Consider the following 17,097-nt stretch of genomic DNA (forward strand, 5'->3'; position numbering starts at 1 on the left):
CCTTTACATTTTCCTCTCACCTGCCCCACACCCCTTCCATGTCTAATCTGTTCTTTCACTTCCAGGTCATTGAGTTTTTCCATTTAAAAACATAAAAGATACAGAAAGAAGAAGATAACCAGTCATCCATATATCCACCACCTGGAATTAAGTACTATTTGCGTATGTACATATTTTTCTTCCAAACCATTTTAAAGTTACTCAATTTTTTAAAATCATACATGCTTAGCATAAACTATACCACCAGTACAGGAAAAGTACAGATATGTAAGATTTCTGATCACCTTAAATTCAAAATCACTTTTGCTAACATTAGGGCAACGCTGATGGAGTCGTGTTCTTCTGGGATATCTACAGAGAGAGGAATGTATATTTTAGTTAGACTGCCTCCTGCTGACCCCGCAGAAGAAAAATCAATAAAGGAGGCCATATATAAATATATGTTTTTGTAAAATTGAGCTTAGCCTTTATTTTTAGTTTACTATTATTTAATTTAATAGTGCATTAACTTAACTGAAGACAGTAAGACAAAAACAAAAATGAAGGAATTCCTGAACTCCCGATCACAGTTAGAGACAGTTTGCTAAAGGAATCCTCTAAAGGATTAATGTTTAATACATTAATTAATAATGTGTAATACATTACGTTAAGGCGAAGGCATTAGGATTCGCGGTGGTTTTCTTTTGTTGTTGGTGGTGGTTTGTTTTTTGAAACAATATGGTTTCTCTCTGATACTGAAGGACTTTCAATTTCAAGCGGAATGCTACATCACCAGGATAACCATATGTGAAAAGAACCAGTTTTCCTTGTAATCCTGAACATTCTAGTCTGCGAATTTAAAGCCATTATTTGAAGAAGGGTGCGCAGGCTCCAGTTGGCCGCCGAAAGGGTCCTCGGCGACACAGGATAAGGACGCGCTTCTTTGGGAGCGAACAGATGTGGGGGAGGGAGGGAAGGGACAGGCCGACGTCACTTCCGCCTCCAGCTCTGACAGCGGGTTGGTCGGCTGAGTGGCGGTGGAACAGACGGGAACTGGAAAAGTCACTGCCGGTGACATCACGGATAGGGAGACTTCTATGTAGATGAGGCAGCGCAGGGGCTGCTGCTTGGCCACCTGCTGCTTCCCGAAGAAGGAGTTTCCGTGCTGTGGGAGCGAGTCCAGGACCACTGGTCGGACCTGAGAGTCCCAGCTGTGTGTCCGGGCTAGGAGGGCTGGGGGTGCCATGTCCGCGGCAAGTGACCATGTATGTAAAGGGTGAGCCGTATGAGGCTGTGTCGGGGCGGAGGCATGTGAATTCATACTTACCTGGCAGGGGAGATACCATGATCACGAAGGTGGTTTTCCCAGGGCGAGGCTTATCCATTGCACTCCGGATGTGCTGACCCCTGCGATTTCCCCAAATGTGGGAAACTCGACTGCATAATTTGTGGTAGTGGGGGACTGCGTTCGCGCTTTCCCCTGTTTTTTTGGTAGTACCAAAGAAAGGCTGCACGAGGGGTTAATTTTCATTTAGTTACTTTTCTCATCCTGGGGGTGTCATGCTATTGTAGTCGGTAAGGCTGGGAAACAGTGAGAAATGCGTCGCTGTCTTTTCTGCTGTAGAATTAAGGAGCGTCGCCCGTGGTGAGATGTTTTAACACAACCTTACTGTCGTGATGGCTGCACACGTCTTCCTACATGGGGGCTTTTTTCTTACAGAAGTTGCTCTACGGCCCCCAGTCTCTTGGCTTTTCACGCTCTTTGAGAACCTTCACGTTTTCCCTACCCCTCAAGTCACCTTTTAGACTTCCCGGAGTTTATGTGCTACTGAGGAATGGGTTCTCACCTCGTAGGGCCAGGTAGAAACTACGCAGAGGGGCGGCTTTCTTTGGGATCAAAGCAGGGCCTTTGTCTCTTAGTGTCCCCCTTCGGGGGACATAACAGGCTTGCTTCGTGTAGGGGAACGGCTCTGCCAGCGCCCAGGTGCCCTTGTGCAGATTCATTGAGGCCCACATGTCAAAACCACAGTCTCATCTTGTCTTAGAGGAAATGCGCTGCCTTCCTCCATGAAATAGAAGGAGGGACATTTGATGAGGAGCCGGTCTAGTTCCCTTACTATCTCCTGTCATTTACATAGCTCGTCTTTCTTCAGACTTCACTTAAGTAGCAGTTTCCTTGTTTGATGTTTCACTTCCACATCCCACATCCATTGCCAGCCAGCTTTCTAGATAGCACCCTGACCCATCCTTCCCACCCACCAGCCGCCTCTTCCTATTTCTGCCGCCTGTGTCCTCCCCTTCCCGCTTGCTTCAGGCCCTCGCTGATCACCTTCATGGACAGAAAATACTTAGCTCTCTCTCAACCTGCGGTTTGCACCTGACACGCATCGGCACCTGGCAGATTCCTTAATACCCCTTCTCAAATGGCATTGTAAATTCATCTCTTTTTACCTCCCACAAGTATCTCATTGGTTTTGTCCCTGCACTACGTGAACACGAAAATTCCACTACACAGAAAAGCCCCAGGCCTAGTGATGGCCGTTCTGGGCATGTTCCCAGCCTCTCCCAGGGTGTGTTTTCTGACCCCACATACTTCTGATTTGTAATGTCTTGGTGAACAGAAACTACCGGGCCCAAACTGAAAACGGGGAGAACGGGGTCGGGGTGGGTGCCGGGTATGGGGGAGGTGTGTGTTGGGCGGGGGAGGCCTATGGTGTCCCCTGGTGGCTACCCCGGGAATGGCACTCACAGATCCGCACGTCCGGAGAAGCCTCTGCCATTCCAACCAGGGTGCGGATGCAGAAACCCGTGGCTCCAAACAAAACCGGCTAGAACGCACAGGATGCCCAGTGAGTATTCAGGACACTGCGAGTGAAAGCCATATGTCCTATGGACTGATGTAGTTGGATGAAGATGAGCCATTTACTTCTAACCCCAGCAGCAGACATTGCCTTGCTCAAATATAAAATATATGAACCAAAACCAAAAGCAACTTTCAGTGCTTTACTGATGAGCAAACAGGTTTTTAGAATTTTTTTTTTTTTTTAATAAAAAGACAGGGTTTCACCATGTTGGCCAGGCTGGTCTTGAACTCCTGACCTCAGGTGATCCACCCACCTCGGCCCCCCAAAGTGCTGTAGGCGTGAGCCACCACGCCCGGCCTTGTTTTTAGAATGTGTAAGAAATGTCCCTTGATCCGGGACTGTCATCGCTAACGTATGCTTCTGATTCCTAACGGAGAAGTTTCTGAGCAAATGCAGCCCACCAATCCAGTGGCTAAGAACTGCTTGGATATTGGTTTCCAGGCCCATCAAACATACCGAGGTTCTGACAAAGACTTGCGCTTCTGTCTGCCTTTGGGATGCCTCGGGTTCCTCAGATAAAAACTTTTTTACAATCTTTCTTCTTAAAAGCATTGATGATCAAAAGCTTAGTTAACGTGTCCCTCTTTGACAGAAAGGCTCATTCCTGGATAGTCCTGTCCCATGCTGGTGACAGGGGAGGAAAGGAGCCACCTCTCTGAGGAATTTTTAAGAGTACCCAAAAGTCCAATGAAAGGGGCATTACAACCAGGTGCAGTGGCTCACACTTGTAATCCAACCACTTCATGAGGCTGAGGTGAGTGGATCACCTGAGTCCAGGAGTTCCAGACTGGACTGGGCAACATGGCAAAACCCCACCTCTACTGAAAATACAAAAATTAACCAGGTGTGGCCATATGTGCCTGTAATTCCAGCTACTCAGGAGGCTGAGGCATGAGAATCATTTAAACCTGGGAGGCGGAGGTTGCAGTGAGCTTAGATTGTGCCACTGCACTCCAGCCTGGGTGACAGAGAGAGACTCTGTCTCAAAAAAAAAAAAAAAAAGAAAAAAATAAAGAAAAAGGGCATCACAGAGTGGCCAGAGAAAGAGAGAGAGAGGCCTCAGTTAAGTCTGCAGCTACTATCACTTGTTGAATCATCTCTAGTCTTCGGAATACCACGAAATCAGTTTTCTCAGAAGTAAAGCGATGAGAAACATGTAACAATAATGACATTGCACTTCATCATTCCGTGCCCTTAGACACTTATGTGGCCATGGGTGGTGATCTTTTCAAGAGACAAAAATAAACGCTGGTGCAGAACAGGCAAGTGCACTGTAATTTGAGTACAACAGCTTTTGGACATTTAAATCATGGGTCAGGAATTTAGAGCAAGAGGGCAGGTTGGATCCTGATAGCAGGAGGGAGTGTTTCTCTTTTCAGCTTTCCAACAGCATCATGGTGTTTACCACCGTTATTTCAAAGTGAAGCAATAACTTTTTGCTTGGTTGGTTTTGTACTTTTTATTTTTATTATTGTTACTTTTTAAGACAGGGTTTCATTCTGTTGCTCAGGCTGGAGTGTAGTGACAAGATCACAGCTCAGTACAGCCTTGATCTCTTGACCTCCAGGGCTCAATGGCTCAGCCTCCCAAGCAGCTGGGCTACAGGCACACACCAACAGGCCCAGCTTATTTATTTATTTTTTGAGACAGGATCACACTCTTTTGTCCAGGCTGGAGTGCAGTGGCGTCATCAGGGTTCACTGCAAGCTTGAACTCCTGAGCTCAAGTGATCCTCTCACCTCATACTCCTGAATAGCTGGGACTACAGGTGAGCACCACCACACCCAGCTACTTTTTATATATTTTGTAGAGACAGAGTTTCACCATTTTGCCCAGGCTCATCTCAAACTCCTGGGCTCGAGTGATCCTCCTGCCTCAGCCTCCCAAAGTGCTGGGATCACAGGCAGTTATTTTGACAGTATGATTATATGGGTTAAACTGAGGTTAGGATGACTCAGACAGATCTGATAAACAGGTTTTACTTGATATGACACTGAATTGCATTGTGACTGCGATGAGGTGGAATACCAGTGAAATTTAGCACAGGACATACCAATAGGTCATTATGGTCAAAGGTGGTTTGTGGTTTTGAGTGGCAAACCTGACACCTTATCAAATTTCCCACAGTGGAAATAGTTTGTGAGATTCCAGTTAGAGAATTATCCCTCCATGCTGTAATCACATTAATTAGGGACAGTAAAACAGAAACCTGGTAAGACCCATTTTGCTATGTATGTATGTAAATGTATATACACACATACACAATAGGACTAGTGTGTCAGATGTTAAGAGAATATGCACATAGTGTGATTTTACCAAAACCACCAAGAGAGGACTCCTACAACTTAAAGGGGCCCTAACGGTGTACACATTCCAGTCAACAGAAAAAGAGATCAGCTCTTTCAGGTGTAGTAAGTACTGGAATTGTAACTGGTTATACAGGCTGGTATCTTGGACGAAATGCTGTAAATTTCAGCAAATTTCAGCTCTTTGCCATCTCAGTCAGGAAGACTGTGAGTCATCTTTAAGTGAAAATCTCCACTGACAGGTGTCCGCTCTGGTAGGGTTGCCTTTTATAAGAGCAACATGACTCCATGTGTCAATGCCCTTAGGATGACTGGCACCGAGATTGGTCAATACGACCTGATGTGAGCCAGGGGTAGTGTACGTGCCTGCGGTCCCAGCTACTTGGAAGGATGAGGCAGAAGGATGGCTTGAGCCCAGGAGTTTGAGGCCACAGTGAGTCATGATTGTATCACTGCATTATGGGTTGGGGAAAACAGTGAGATCTCATCTCAAAAAATAAATAAACAAATAAAATAATAATAATACCTGATGTAGTCCCTTCCAACAGGCTTGGAGGGAATATTTTATTGGTTGTTGCTTCAAGCCAACAACATCTCCAGGTCATAGGCCATGATTTTTGATATTTTCATCTCCCACGAGTTCATCATAAAAGGAATCCTTTATTAATGTGGAGTTCTTCATAAGAAGTTTTGTGAGATCTTAGCAATAATGGAGAATGTCACCTTTAAGAAGTGCAGATTCTTAGAAGCAAGATGGAGTAAAAACAAAGAAGAAAAAGAAAGACAGAAAGACAGAAAGAAAAAGAAAGAAAGAAAGAGAAAGAAGGAAAGAGAGAAAGGGAAGTGCAGATTCACAGGCGCCTTCATCTAACCTCTGCATGGGTCTTCCTGTTATTATTTCAAAGGGAGAGAGTGGAAGTTTTCCAGAACTCATGGGAGATCCTTGGTGAAGAAATGTTAAAAACTTCTGTTAGCTTTGACCATTGGGTTTGTATTGTATCATTAGTACACTCCATTGGCCCAGAAGATTAGGGGTGATAGGCACGATGGAAATGCTGGGACATAGGGAAACCTTACAAATATATCCAACTACCTGACCAATGAAGTGAGTTCCTCGGTTGCTATGGAGCTCAGATGGCACTTTATGAGGAATGACCTTTTCTAATCACAACGTACCTGCTACCTGGGCTGTGGCCCATCAGCATGGAAATGCTTCACCCCAGTGAGCGCACATATGAATTAGCACCAGAAGGTATCTATAACCCCCAGATAGAGAGAGCTGGATAAATTTAACGGCCATGTCTTGAAGGGTCATAAAGGGAAAATGTCCCTGCGACCCATGAAGCGGTTTCCAGGGTTATGTTTGGGACAGACAGTATGGCTAGAATAAAGCTTCTGTGCAGTCATAGATGATGATGGATGCCACTGCTTTCCCCGCTAACATTTTGTCTGAATTCCAATGAGTCAGCTTATGAACTACTGTAAACAGGGTAATTGAAGCCTAAGGGGTGGATCACTGTGTCACCGGGCCCGTACTGTGTGCCTGTTTCTGGAAAACATTTGTTTCCTTTACCTTTCTGGAGACTGCTTTCCTGCTTGGGAGCTCCCAGTTATGTCTTTTCGTTTTTTTTTTTTTTAAGAGTCTTGCTCTGTCACCCAGGCTGGAGTGCAGTGGTGCAATCTTGGCTTACTGCAATCCCTGCCTCCCAGGTTGAAGTGATTCTCATGCCTCTGCCTCCCAAGTAGAAGGGATTATAGGCATGTGTCACCACACCAGCTACTTTTTGTATTTTTAGTAAAGATAGGGTTTCATTACATTGGCCAGGCCAGTCCCAACCAAACTCCTGACCTCAGGTGATCCACCCACCTCAAGTGATCCACCCACCTCAGGTGATCTGCCCACTTCAGGCTCCCAAAGTGCTGGGATTACAGGCATGAGCCACTGTGCCCGGCCCACTTGTGCTTCTAATGAAGTCTTCAATGGGTCATAAGTCAGCAAGGTCATTTTGAGGAGTTTGTGTCTCATGTCACCTTCAGAACTGCATCTTAGCTGCAGCATCAGCAAAATAGTTGTCCTTGCTCTCTGGCACATTGAATTTTGAATGACCAGGAATTTTGATGATGGCCAAAGATTCAGGTTTTCAAGTTGCTTCTAAGAGGGCAGAGACTTGTTGGTCATTTTTGATGGGTTGACCTGATGAGATCAGAAACCTATGTTGCTTCTAAAGTATTCCCAAATCCTCACCTTCTCCAAATGCATCTCTGCAGTCAATGTAAATGGTAGGCTGAGGTGGGAGGATTGACTGAGCCCAGGAGTTCTCTCGAGACCAGCCTGAAAAGCAGTGAGCCCTCCTCTCTACAAAAAACATCAAAGAATTAGCTGGGCATGGTGGCATGCACACGTGGTCCCAGCTACTTGGGAGGCTGAGGTGGGAGGATTGCCAGAGCCAAGAGGTTGAGGCTGTGGTGGGCCATGATGGAGCCCCTGCACTCCAGCCTGGGTGACAGAGTGAGACTCTGTCTCAATAAATAAATAAATCTCAACCATTTAAAATATCAATGCAGATTTATTTGGACTTTAAAGCGCATTGCACTTCATAACATCAAAACCAGAAACTTGCACTGATGCCACTGATGGCAGAAAACAGCAATGCAAACATGAGAGAGAGAGAAGGAAAGGACTTGTCCAATGATCCTACTTAGTATATAAATCAAGAGATTCAATTTCTGCTCATGAAAACAGAGCTGAGGGAACAAGAACCAATAGCGCTAAGGATCCAGGTCTGTTAATTGCAGGATTCTGTTGGCTCCAGTGATGTTTCTCAGATGGGCTGAGTTTTGTGGACATAGCCTCCAAAAATCAGTCAGGAATAATACAGCTATCAAAGAGATCACTGTGACCTGTCTTCTCTGGACCCATGTGACTTGGTCACCACAGGAAACAATTACAGGCTGAGCACAGTGGCTCACGCCTGTAATACCAACACTTCCCGAGGCTGAGGCGGGCGGATCTCTTGAGCTCAGGAGTTGGACGGCAGCCTGGGCAATGTGATGAAACTCTGTCTGTTAAAAAGATACAAAAATTAGCCAGACATGGTGATGTATGCTGGTAGATCCAGCTACTCAGGAGGCTGAGGTGAAAGGATCACCTGAGACTGAGGAGGTTGAGGCCACATTGAGCCATGATCACACCACTGCTCTCCAGCCTGGGTGGCAGAGTAAGACTATGTCTCAAGATAAATAAATTTCCAAAAGAAACAGGGCTAGGCCTGGTGACTTGCACATATAATCCCAGAACTTTGGGAGGCCAAGGTGGGAGTACCACTTGAGCTGAGGAGTTCGAGACCAGCCTAGGCAACATAGTGAGACTTCATCTCTAAAAAATACATAAATATATATTTAAAATAAATGTATATAATCTATGTAATAAAATATATACATATTTTAAAAATACACAACGTAATCATATATACTTATGTAATTATAATAAAAATAAAATATATATTTTATTATATATACATATATACACATATTTTATTTTATTTTAATTCTATTATATATACATATATATATATATATAAATAAACAATTGCAGATATTGAAGGACTTTAATATATTTCAGCCAGGTGCAGTGGTTCAGGTCAGTAATCCCAGCACTTTGGGAGACTGAGGCAGGAGGATCACTTGAGCCCAGGCGGCTGAGGCTACAGTAAACTATGATCATGCCACTGTGCTGCAGCCTGGGCAACAGAACAAGACTGTATCTCAAAAAATAAAATAAAATGTCTTAGAAGTTTAGCTGTCCATCTTGTGCAACAGAATATCTGTGTGTACCGTCCACCACGTCCTTCTGTTTTGCCTCTCCCTCAGTTAAGCCAGGAAGGCACTTGTCCCCTTAGAATGTCACTGGCACATGGCCAGGCATGGTGGCTCCTGACTGTAATTCCAGCATGTTGGGAGGCTGGTCCAGAGTTTGAGACTGGCCTGGCCAACATGATAACACCCCATCTCTGCTAAAAATACAAAAATTAGCTGGGTGTGTTGGCACAGGCTTGTAAGCTGAGATCATTCCACTGCACTCCAGCCTGAGCAACAGAGCAAGACTGTGTCTCAGAAAAAGAGAAAGACCTGGGTGCGGTGGCTCACGTCTGGAATCCCAGAACTTTGGGAGGCTGAGGCAGGTAGATCATGAGGTCAAGAGATCAAGACCATCTTGGCAAACATGGTGAAACCCCTTCTCTACTAAAAATGTAAAAATTAGCTGGGCACGGTGGTGTGTACCTGTAGTCTCAGCTACTCAGGAGGCTGAGGCAGGAGAATTGCTTGAACCTGGCAGGCAGAGGTTGCAGTGAGCCGAGATTGTGCCACTGCACTCCAGCCTGGCACCTGGTGACAGAGCAAGACTCTGTCAAAAAAAAAAAAAAAAAAGAAAGAAAGAAAGAAGGAAAGAAAAAGAAAGAAAGAGAAAGAAAAGAAAAGAATACCAGGGGCCAATGTATAGAAAATTTGCTAGGCCATGTGCAGTCGTTCACCCTGAAATCCCAGCACTTTGGGAGGCTGAGGCAGGTGGATATCTTGAGCCCAGACTCTATCTCTTAAAAAAAAAAAAGTTGGATTTGATGGTGGACACCTGTAGTTCCAAGTATTCTGGAGAATTATGGTGAGTTTGCAGTGAGCTGAGATCAGGCCACCGCACTCCATCTTGGGTGACAGAGTGACAGCTAGTCTCAAAACAAAAAAGGGTGGGGGGAAATTTGTTGTGTCAGCAAGTAAATGAAGAAAGAGATATTATTAGAATTGAGAAATAAATTGGAATATGATCTGGTACCTTTCGCACAGAAGACAAATTTGCTAAATATGCTGAAATTAGAAGCATTATATAAAGCCCGGTGAGGTGGCTCCTGCGTGCAATCCTAGCACTTTGGCTGACCTCGGAGGTGCTTGAGCCCAGGAGTTTGGAGATCAGCCTGGGCCACATAGTGAAACCCCTTCTCTACAAAAAATACAAGTAAGCCGGGCCTTTCAGATGGACCAACTGATTGTACCACAGAGATACAACCCTAATGGGACAGCTTAGGACTCTGGGAAGATAGAATCCTCCCCGTTTATCTACTTCATGAACGCTTTAAAAACTGGAGCAGGAGTCTGTGGATGGAGTCTAACCACCAACCTTTCTGTTAACAGCGAAGCGCGCTAACGGACTGTGCCCCAGAGAGACGGAGTGGACCTTCTGGGCGCTAGAGGAAGGGTGCACTCACCAAACACTCCCCATCCCTCCCACCCTGAGTCCACCAGACAGGACGACTGTGCAAGGCCTTCGAAAACCGGAGAGATTAGAGCGGTGAATCGTGTTGATCTCGTTGGACACTCGCAGGTTACGAGATTCTGGAACCAGGATGGCCCTGCCCCTCGCCTGCTTCAGAAGCCCCCGGACCTGAGCTTCCTGGGGCCCAGGGGAGGCTGAACGCCCGGCGGGCTCCCGGAATGGCTCTTCCCATTCTTTGCGCCGCCTTCACCCAGTGAGGGAGCCTGTGCCCACCCTGCCCAGTCGCTTTCGGGGCCGCTGCGGAGCTTCGGCTGCCATCTTCAGATCCTGTGTCCAGCACGGGGGCTCCACCAGGGCAGGGATGGGGGTGAGGGTCGCTCGTGGGTCCCCTCGCGGGGAACAGGGTCCTGCACTCAGTAGGGCGCACGACTAGGACTTGTCGAATAAATCCATCGTCACCTTTGGCTTTTAGTGCTTTGAAGAGCCCTGAAAATGGAAATTATGAAATATTTTTTCCATGGGGAAGTTTTGTTTTGTTTTGTTTTGTTTTGTTTTGTTTTGTTTTGTTTTGTTTTGTTTTTTTGAGGCAGGGTGTCACTTGTCGCCCAGGCTGGAGTGCAGTGGTGCAAACACGGCCCACTGCAGCCACAATTCCCGGGGCCATCGTAGCCTTTAGCTTTTAGTTTTTTGAAGAACCCTGAGAATCGAAATCATGAGATTTTTCCAAGGGGAAGTTCTTTTAACAAAGCGTTTATTCAGGTTGATTTCTCGGCCTCCCGCCGGCGTCAACTGGCAGGGTTTCCAGTGCACCTTCTGCGCGGCCTGGCCGCGGGGGCTGAGCTGGGCGGTTGGAGGGCGGGTACCCGGGAAGAATAAAGCAAAAGTGGAGGAAGAAGCCGGGGAGCGGTGGACCAGACATCCAGACCTCCTGAAAGGCTGGTGAAGAGGTACAGGCTGGATCTTCTGGAGATGAGAATTGTTATTTTATTGTAGAAGAATGGGGAGGAATTGAGGGGATAAGGAAATACAACCTGAAAGAGCCCGCAAGGCAAGGACCTGTAGCTCCCCAAGAATAAGATCTTCCAGAAGTACTAGACCCAAAACTGGGCGTCTGAGAACCATGAAATCCATGGAGGGGTAGCCTCATCAGGACCCTGTACGTTCCTTTTGGCAAAAGGACTTTCTTTCCTTGTTTGTTCAATTCTTTGTGTTTGTTAGTGTTTGTTAAATAAAACTCTGTTCATGTATCTTTGGAATTACATTGGTTCTGTAATTTTATGATCACAGGTAATGCTGCAGTCATCATTCTTGTAGAGTTATCATTGGCCACTGGTGTATTTCTACAGGGTAGAGGCCTGGAGAGCGGTTTTCCAGCATGGTGATGACATGGTTTTTATATCGGTCCATTGTTTTCCTTTGTTGTCTTGTTAGCTATAACTCCTTCTTTCATCTGGCCCACCGCTCCCCGGCTTCTTTCCCTGCTTTTGCTTTTCAGTGATGGCTTTAGGGTTTCTAGAATATATCTTTATCAGTTTGCCATCAAGTGACATTATACCTCCCCTTCTGGCCATTATGCTAGTGTTGTCATGTAATTTGATTTTAGACATGTTATAAACCCCAGAACCCATTATTATTGCTTTTGTTTAATCAGTCAAATTATTTTAAAAGATTTAAGTAATAAGAAAATAATACATTTGACTATATACATAGAAATTTTCAGTCATCTCTATTTCTTTGCACACACCACCAGGTCCAGATTTCTGTCTGGCATCCTTATCCTTAGGACTGGAGGACTCCGTTTGCATTTCTTGTAGTGTGGCTTGCTGAATTCTTTCATTATTTGGGTATGCATTTAAATGTCCTTATTTCAGTCACAGTCTTGACAGGTGTTTCATTTTGGCATAGAATTCTGGGAAAATGTCTCTTTCTTTCTCTCAGCACTTCAGGATGTTGCCACTTTGATGACTTGTCATTGATACATCATCTTTCCTGTTTCTGTAAAACTGACACAAAGTGGGCTTCCTGTGCTTGTTATATAATTTTTGGAATGTGTATTTAAATTAAAATGGGCTGGATGAGGTGGCTCATGCCTGTAGTCCCAGCACTTTGGGAGAGGGAGACAGAAAGATAGCAAGACTCTGACTCTCTCTCATATATATATATATATATATATATATATATATATATATATACACACACACACACACACACACATATACACATACACACACATATACACACACAGGCATACATACTTTTCGAATGTCCTAGATTCATCATGTTTCACCAACAGTGCACTTAAAACATGCCCACCCTGAGGGTCAGCCCACCTGCTGATGTGTAATTTGTGTTTGTGAGACATTCTTAACAGCATTTGCTTTCCCCGGCCTAGTGGTTTTCGTGTTTTCCTCACACCTGAATGCCTTCAGTGCAAAACCTGTCAGAAACAATTTCCTTTGCCAAAGATTATAAAATACTTTTTTCTTTTTGAGATCAGCTCACTGCAACCTCTACTTCCCAGGTTCACAGGATTCTCCTGCCTCAGCCTTCCAAGTAGCTGGGACTACAGACCTGTACCAACACATCTGGCTAATATTTGTATTCTTACTAGAGACAGAGTTTCACCATGTTGGCCAGGCTGGTCTCGAGCTCCTGACCTCGTGATCCACCCTCCTTAGCCTCCCAAAGTGTTGGGATTACAGACATGAGCCACCAAGCCCATCCTAAAATACTCTTACTTCAAGTAAAAATGCGTTTCTCAGTTGCATCCCTGGAATCCATAGAAAGCCCGGGAGAGACAATCGAGTGCTACAGAGACAAGCACTAATCAGGGGAGGACCAAGCGTGGCTTCCTCACTAGGAGACAGGGCAGTTACCTGCTTTGGTCTCCAATGCAGACTGGAACCTGGTTCACTTGTGATGGGAGGACCCTATGGAGATCGCTCCACCAGCATAGAGACCCCTCCGTGTCTCCGCCATGACGGAGTTAGAGCCCGGACATATTCTCCCCACGCTGAGGGCAGTTGAGCTGAGGAAAAAAGAAGGAAGTGATAGAGGCCTGAGTTTGCAGAAGCCTATTCTTGATCCACTGAGCTAATGGCATGTCTGGGTGAGGCCTGCGTGACTATCTATAAGACTATTGTCTCTTGAAGTTCCCATTCTGGGCTGGTTTTATGACTCTGTCTACCTGCATTCACTAAATCCCGTGATCGCTCACATGTTACTAGAAAAATGCTACCCCTCAAATTATTGCTCGCCTTGATGTTATTTACTGTAACTGTAGTCATTGATAAGAGGATAAGAATCTTAATAGGATTAGAATCTTTTGTTTGTTTTGGGTTTAGTGATCTTTAGCTTAACCTGTATGCTACCCCCTCCCATACTTACTTTGTAATTTTCTGTTCCCTCCTGATAAAACTTTTGTAATGGGACCTACGTCAGACACTGTATGAAAAAAACGTATATAAGCAACTGTGCACAAAGAATAAATCGCTGATCTGAGCATAGCTTTTATCAGACCTCCAGACCCATTTCTTTCTCTATCTCTCTTTTCTTCCGCGCACTCTCTCTTCCAGGTATTAGGACCCTCTTGCTGGTCAAGAGATCCCTGACAGACGTGCCGATCTCACGGACCCCAACAGGACCCGGCCCAGAGGAGGCGCACTTCCTCTTCATGGTGCTTCAGACAGGAAATCTATGATTTCTTTCTTCCTTTGATCTACTTCCAACTCTCCCTTTCTATATCAAAACCTTTTTTGGATCCCTCCTGTGCAGGACCTAAGGGGGTGGTGCCCTTCCCTATGGGTCCCTCCCTGCCTGGGTGTCTTCAGAGTCCAAGCTCACCCGGCATGTTACTGCCCACCACAGACAGCAAGAGGACCAAGGAGGGTGGCAGGTGGGATGAGAAGTACAGAGTGACCATGCCCCTGCACCTCCTGGGCTCCTGGAAAATTGAATAAATGTCCCCTGAAGCTTCTCTGCATGTCACAGGAAAAGGGAGGGTGGCTGCCGACCCACGGGAGGTGCATCAAGAAGCATCGGGCGGACCTGGCCCTGCCACGGGCCTTGAAGACACGCCTGGCCAGGCTGATTTTGGTGGGTAGGCCCAAAGAAAAGGCTCAAGGGTGGCCCAAACCCCGACCCTGAAATTAAGGCTTTCAAATGTCTGATCATTTTCAGGCTGGTCAGTAGAATCATCCCACTTCTAATCAGGGGAGTCCTTTGCCAAAATTCAGAGACCTGGGGTTCTTGCTGCTGCGTGCACAGAAAGTCAATCACCGAGATGATTATTCCCAAGGAAGGGGTTTCAATAGGGAGCTGCAGCAGGGGAGATGAGAACTCAGTCTCAAATCCATCTCCTCGACCAACCAAAACCAGAGGTTTAGATCGCAGAGAAGAAATGTAACAACGTGTAAGAAAACAGCAACTAGGGAGGGCAAGGAAGCATCATAGTGAATGAGGGTCCAGCGTCTCATTGTGTGGGTGACTTTCAGTTCTTTGATAGCTTCTTTGAGGGGGCTGAAGGTACTTTCCTGAGGAAGGAACTCAGATAAAACAAATATTAAGTTTTGAGCTTTAAGACCAAAATGGTCCATTTCTATGTTTATCCAAAAAAGCTACGTATGGGACTATTGGGTGGGTTTCAGACCAAGAAAGAAAAATTGTGCAGAAGAAAGTCTACAGTTAACCAAAGAAAAAGCATCATTTTCTGACCAATAGAATGTATGGGGCCAAAGAACGACCAGCCTGTAGAAGAACTGTTTTTTGGCCTGAGCATAGGGGAGGATGAAGTTCACCAGCTAAGGTGGAATTCAGCTGCACATGGGAAAAAGCTAGATTTTAGTTCAGAGCCTTGGGGTCTTCCTTAAAGGTCCTCTTCCTTGAAAGAGGAACTCTGTCTGGTTTTCTGCATCTGAGTCCTTTTGGAGGTTGAGGATGCTGAGGTGTTGGTGCTCGGCCCCTCTAACCCTGGGCACATCCCCTCCTGCCAGGCAACGGGGTCCAGTACTCAGACCCCAGCTCTGAGACCACCTCCCCTTCTTTGCTCCTAGCAAAGGCCATTTCTGGGTCAGTTGTGAGGTACAGGGCTACTCGCTCTGAGACTTTTGGCCCTGGAGGGCCGTGAAGGCTGTGGTCCTGCAGAACCGCTGTCTCCCTCCTTTGGAGATGGCAGGGAGGAAATGATGAGTGTGGAGGGAAGTGAGGGCTGCACCTGTGGAGGTGCTGAGACAAGTGGGGCAGTCCCAGGCTGTCAACGTAACGGACATTTGAAACCCAAGAGTTTGGGCTGTTATTGTTAATTTGAATTTTGTCATTAAAAACTACACGGAAATTTTCTTCTTACTTGTAGGAACCTCACAAGACCTCTCATCTTATATTCTAGGGAGAATTGCTGCATATGACACAAACACATTGGTGAGACTGTGGTTCTGACCTGCAGGCCTTGATGCCCTGTGCAGGGGGCACCAGGGCATCGGCAAAGCCCTTCCCATACAAAGAGTAACTGTGTTATGTCTACGACCCAATCGCACCAGCTCCGAGTACAATTTCTACTCGGCTCTATGAGCTGAGTACACGTTCCCACCAGCACAGAAATCCTACAAACGCCCGTGAATGCTGTGGTGAAAAGCAGGGGCTGGCCGGGTGTCACGGATCACACCTGTCATCCCAGCACTTTAGGAGGCCCAGGCAAGGTGGATCACTTGAGTCCAGGAGTTGGAGACCGACCTGGGAAACATGGCAAACCCTCAACTATTAAAAAAAAAAGAAAGAAAGAAAGAAAGAAAGAGAAAGGGGAAATATGGTAAGAAAGAAAAGAAAAGAAAATGAATTAGCTCTGGCGTCGCATGCTTGTGCTACTCCAGAGGCTAAGGCAGCATCTGGGTTCAACCTCCAAAGGATACAGTGAGACTTTCTCAGGAAAAAAAAAGAGGCTGCGTAAGAAGTGACGCTGGGAACAGTGGAAAGACACTACGGTTTTCAAGCAGCGTTAAAAGCCAATAGGCCCTGCGGACCATTGAGTCATCTACAAAGCAGGCAAGTCTAGATTCCCTAAACTCCACCTACCAAGTACCGCCACAGGCAACCATCTGCCCGACGGAAAAGCTGCCTCCCAAGAAAATAAGCTTGCTTATCTGTCTGACCAAAGTACTCAGAGCACAGCACACCTTTCACGCACCAAAAAGTTCTACGCCTGTAGGTAAAGGCAAAAAAACATTTCTATTATCATACTCCAAAAAGACAGGGGAAAGCGCGAACGCAGTCCCCCACTACCACAAATTATGCAGTCGAGTTTCCCACATTTGGGGAAATCGCAGGGGTCAGCACATCCGGAGTGCAATGGATAAGCCTCGCCCTGGGAAAACCACCTTCGTGATCATGGTATCTCCCCTGCCAGGTAAGTATGAATTCACATGCCTCTGCTCCGACACAGCCTCATACGCCTCACCCTTTACACGCACGGTTACTTGCCCGGCGCATCCTCCCCGCACCCCCAGCCACCCCGAGCCCTCCTAGCCAAGACACACCGGTCTGGTCTCAAATCCAACACCAGTCCTGGACTGCTCCTACAGCACCAGAAATCCCTCGTGGTGAGGCAGCAGCCCCTGTGCTGCCTCATCTACATAGAAGTCACCCTATCCGTGATGTCACCGACAGTGCCTTTCCCAGTGGCGGGCTGCTC

General features: G+C 46.2%; 1 long non-coding RNA gene and 2 other non-coding genes across 3 annotated transcripts; 1 reads left to right on the forward strand and 2 right to left on the reverse strand.

Moving 5' to 3' along the window:
- The first annotated feature begins 1,298 nt into the window (after positions 1 to 1,298).
- Positions 1,299 to 1,462, forward strand: LOC135276440 (U1 spliceosomal RNA). Its single transcript, XR_010343981.1, has one exon. It is a non-coding gene; the product is annotated as a U1 spliceosomal RNA (small nuclear RNA).
- A 6,133-nt stretch (positions 1,463 to 7,595) lies between these two features.
- Positions 7,596 to 17,022, reverse strand: LOC135276382 (uncharacterized). The gene is made up of 3 exons (XR_010343915.1): positions 16,943 to 17,022; positions 13,292 to 13,443; positions 7,596 to 8,212 (listed from the first exon to the last, which is right to left on the reverse strand). It is a non-coding gene; the product is annotated as an uncharacterized LOC135276382 (long non-coding RNA).
- LOC135276441 (U1 spliceosomal RNA) lies at positions 16,657 to 16,820 on the reverse strand. The gene has a single exon (XR_010343982.1). It is a non-coding gene; the product is annotated as a U1 spliceosomal RNA (small nuclear RNA).
- Positions 17,023 to 17,097: the final 75 nt, after the last annotated feature.

Source organism: Aotus nancymaae, unplaced genomic scaffold (genome assembly GCF_030222135.1).
Source record: "Aotus nancymaae isolate 86718 unplaced genomic scaffold, 86718_ANA_hifiasm-v0.15.2.pri h1tg000022l_1, whole genome shotgun sequence".
In the NCBI taxonomy this organism is placed as follows: domain Eukaryota; kingdom Metazoa; phylum Chordata; class Mammalia; order Primates; family Aotidae; genus Aotus; species Aotus nancymaae.